The 4,664-nt window shown below is 36.2% G+C and overlaps 1 long non-coding RNA gene across 1 annotated transcript; it reads right to left on the reverse strand.

The window, feature by feature from the left end:
* Positions 1 to 783: 783 nt before the first annotated feature.
* On the reverse strand, positions 784 to 3,978 carry LOC137085035 (uncharacterized). The gene is made up of 6 exons (XR_010906883.1): positions 3,833 to 3,978; positions 3,137 to 3,206; positions 2,981 to 3,006; positions 2,590 to 2,741; positions 2,238 to 2,322; positions 784 to 1,093 (listed from the first exon to the last, which is right to left on the reverse strand). It is a non-coding gene; the product is annotated as an uncharacterized lncRNA (long non-coding RNA).
* Positions 3,979 to 4,664: the final 686 nt, after the last annotated feature.

Genomic DNA, 4,664 nt, shown 5'->3' on the forward strand with positions numbered 1-4,664 from the left:
AAATGAGAAATCGCTTCGCTAGATAAGACCCTATTCCTCAGCTGGGATCGCACGGTACCATTTTAAGCACTTTAGAGCCCTTTGGAACTGCATTGATGTGGACGTTCAACTATTGGTTGCAATTGAAGTCCATTGTTGGGAGAAAACGCCTAAAATGTTTTCCTCAAAAAAAAAAAACTTTTCTTTTCCATTTGAGAAAGAAAGACATGAACATCTTGGATGGCATTGGGAGTAAATTATCAGGAAATTTACATTTTGGGGTGAACTAATACTTTAAGCAAATGAACATACTGTACAAATATAAAATCAACCTGTTTATCTTTCACACCTCAGTTCAGAAAATTGACATTGTGCAGCTTTGTTTTGTTCTTGCCATCACTCTCAGAAAAAATATCTTTTTTTTACCCTTCTTTGGGGAATCTGTACAATTATTTAACTTCCTGCAGATATGGTCTGCTGATCTATCAGTGAGGAAATGTGTGCTTAGACTATTCTGAAATTGCAACACAACAGAGTTCTCAGCAATAGAGGCAGAACGATGGATCTACGGATTAAAATAAAAATTCAATTTCAAAGTAAATGAAAAGTTGCTTATATGATTTCACTGAATAACTAGTGCGCCAGTTCTGTAAGTGCTGTGGCATGCAGTATATCAATAATTTTGGTTGTCATGTTAAGCTGCTTTAATTCTACAAACAATTCTAATTGTAAAAAAACAAAAAACAATTGAATTTTTTTTTTTTACAGAACACAGAAGAAAAAAAAACATCTTGTGTAGGACACCATTTTACACTGTAGCTGTAAGCTGATTTTTTAAGGATTTAATTTTTGGTGCCAAGTCCACCTTTCCAAGGTTAAAAAATACCTGCTGGATGAAATGGAAAGTGTTTTTCATACACTTTGGATAGTCCAAGTGAAGGCCATAAATGAGTCCAAAAAGAAGACAGAAGGCCTGAGGCAGGTTGTCTGGTTTCATAACCGAATTCCCTTCCAAGATGATGCACACTTGGGAAGGGTTCACCTGTGGACTTTCTGCATCAACACATAGGATTCCTACGGGAATTTGGTGGTACGAGTCCTCATCAGTAACATCCTAACAAAGAAAGAAACAAGATCATTGCAGTTAAATAATATGTTGACAACTAAAACCTATTTCCAACTATAAAATCAAGCATGTGTAATCTCCACAGAAGTAAACAAAAGCAATCAATACCAGTCATAAAGTCATGCACTAAACAGGACAAATGTTCTCCTTTGATGTCATGCCACATTCATGGCAGTTTTGCAACCTGGCCATGTATAAATTATGATAGCACTGTCCTTCAAAATCAAAATATATTGGGCAAGTTTTTTTTATACATACAAGTTGGTTTACCAAAAAATGAATTTAATTTAAAATGTCATTAATTACTTTAATCATTAAAATAATTCATGGGACTCCAGTGAAAAAGAAGTTAGTAGCAGACAAATCTTCATTAAAGGGTTAGTTCCCCCAAAAATGAAATTTGTCATTAATTACTCACCCTCATGTCATTCGACACCCGTAACACAAGTGAAGATATTTTTGTTGAAAGCTGATGCTGAGAAAGGCTTCAGATAGGCCTTCATTGGCATTCAGTACATTTACACTCACAAGACCCATAAAGGCACTAAAGACGCCGATACAAAGTCCATCTCACTACAGTGGCTGTACAATCATTTTACGAAGCAACGAGAATAGTTTTTGTGCACAAAAAAAAAAAAAAAAAAAACGAAATAAAACTTTATCCTCCAAGTTATTGTCTTCCGTGTAGGTCTCGGACATGAACTCACAGATAGCAGCGCTCCTCCTCGCTTCTGGTGTCATGTATCCGAACGGCGGATCTGCATCATATTTTCGCACATGCGTTGAGTTCACATAACTTGGTGGATAAAGTTTTTATTTTTGTACGCAAAAAACTATTATAACAGCCACTGTTGAGAGATGGACTTTGTACCGATGTGTTTAGTGCTTTTTATGGTTCTTGTTAGAGTGAATGTACTTAATACCAACCGAGGTCTATCTGAAGCCTTTCTCAGCCATCAGCTTTTAACAAAAATATCTTCATTTGTGGTCCGAAGATGAACGAAGGTGTTACGGGTGTCGAACGACATGAGGGTGAGTAATTAATGACATAATTTTCATTTTTGAGTGAACTAACCCTTTAATGGATTAAAATTTACCTGCAAAATTTACAAACAAACGTTTTACAACTTACGGAGCAGGTCTTAAAGAAGGTTGAAGGATCATCACCCAAAAAGACAGGCAGTCCACGAAGGCAAAGGGACCTAACATCTGTTGGTCTGAAGATATTGCAGATATTGTACAGCAGTTTGGTTGGAATACGCACATGCCACTTTAATTACTTTTTCAAGAGTTTTGAGAAATAAAGAACAGGACAAGAGATGACAAACAAAAGGAGAGAGGAGAGTAAAGGGAGATCATCAAAAAGTAAGAACAACAAGACAGGGAAAGAAAGTGAAAAAAGAGGACAGACAGTTAAGAATACAAAGAAGGGATGACAAAAATCAGGAGGAATAAGGTAGACTGATGTAGACAAATAAACCCACCCTTGTCTGACGTAAAAGCTCCGCCAAAAGCTGACCAGCAAGGCCTTTCTTCTTCTTGAGATGTCCATTAGATTTGCAGAGTAATGGTCAAGAGCATCAAAGAAGCTCTCTCTGAGATTTCTCCCCACTACTCGGCTGAACTCGTAATAAACCTAAAATATAAAACATGGCAAACTATATTAAGGCATGGTCAGTGAAACATGATGTTTGTCTCAGTGCTGAAAACCCCCAAATGGCCATAAATACCCATTGTCATTAACTATTTGTGTAGTTAATTCTAGCTTTAAAAAAAATCCTGCATACTGCTCATTTCTAGCATAACTACCATGTTTCAGTCTGTAATGTTTAAATAACTGTGATCTTTTTTCACAGTTAAAAGAACAATACTTACACTTCCAGTGCATGTCTTCCTGCCACCTGAAACACAATAAACACATGCATTGTTAGAGAGCGTTCATTTGTGTTTGCATCTAAACATTCATTCAACTTTTATTTAATACAATGACTATCAAAATAAAGCGTGGCTTTTAAAGTTTAATTCACTCACCAGATTTATTAAACTGGTCGTCCTGTTGAACTTCAAGCTCCACTGGAAACACAAGGGATTAAACAGACTGCTGCAAGACAGTGGCAAAAGCAACTAAATTATATTGGAAATCCCATGGTCTTTAATAAAGCATGTTTTCTTCGCTCGCAAGTAGTCCCTCGGTGAAATAGGAGAAAATGCACAGACGAAAACGGGCTGCGAAATCTCTCATCACGGGAGTTAAGGCATTGCGCGGTGCGTGTTGAACTCGCAAGGGTTAAACCATGCGTGTCGGAACATGCCCAAGCGCGTAAAAATGATTAGCAAATACTACAACCTGTTTAACGATTTTTTTCAGTGCTCAAAAATAGCTTCTCGGCAATAAAAGGGAACAATGGACCATAGAATCCCGTGGAAAGCGCCATACAGATAACGTAATTTAAGTGGAATAGTGTTCACTGCGCGGGAGTGATAATCTAACAGTTACAAGTTGGCCAGCGAAATTCCTTAAATTGTTAAAAGAAAGATGTTTTTCACTACTCACACAATGAATCAGAAGAATGGGGGAAAGACAGACGCACAGCAAATGCCATGAATACGTCTGTCGTGTGTTCAAACAGAAATGTTACTTAAAACAGTGTCTTTACTCAAAACAGCATCTCAGCGAAAAGATAAAACAAAAAACTGGATTAAAACAATTATATTTTAACAACTCACCATCAACTTTACGAAACCACATGCAGCAGCTGCCACATTAAAATGGCGTCGTCTAAAACTTTGCAGCAGCTACCAGGTGGGTGTGGTCAGTCTAAACTTTTTTAATGTAATCCATTACACTTAAAGTTATTCACACATTCAACTACGTGTACTGAAGTAGTAGAATTTACTGACATTTTTAAAGTATTGCTCTAAGTCTTGAAAAAATTAAGTGTGTTGCAATTAAACTGTTTAATTAAATATGAAATCTGGGCTAACAGTGCAGAAGTCTTTCAGGGGTTAGGCTTGACCCCTTAGTTTCAGAGAAAGGAACTCTTAATGCTTCAGCAAACCGAGTTATTTTGGACAATTTCATGCTCCCAAATTTGTGGGAAGAGTTTGGGGATGGCCCCTTCCCATTCGAACATGACTGCAAGTTTGGAAATGTGCAAGTATTTAAATATGGTTAAGTAATGCAAGTTGGGAAAGAAATATTTAGAAGAGAAGAAATAGGGTGGTGGAGGGATGCTAGAAAACTGTCATGTCATATGTAATATGTAATATGTAATTGTGGTTATGAGTTTTGAATTAATTTTGAATTAGTTAATAGTCATCTGCCCCAACAAGTAAAGTCATAACATAATGACACCTTTATAAATCTTTAGATAATGAATATTTAAAGCAGACAACTGGAAGTTGAAATGCATGGCTTTGACCTGTTGTGGTAATTAACACATTAATTTACATTATTAGTAAATATATTATGTAATTAAGGAATTAATACATTATGACACATTTAACTAATAAGAATGTAATGATTACTTAATCTATTAATCGTGTAGAATCTCCATTA

Source organism: Pseudorasbora parva, chromosome 8, assembly GCF_024679245.1.
Source record: "Pseudorasbora parva isolate DD20220531a chromosome 8, ASM2467924v1, whole genome shotgun sequence".
Classification (NCBI taxonomy): Eukaryota; Metazoa; Chordata; class Actinopteri; order Cypriniformes; family Gobionidae; genus Pseudorasbora; species Pseudorasbora parva.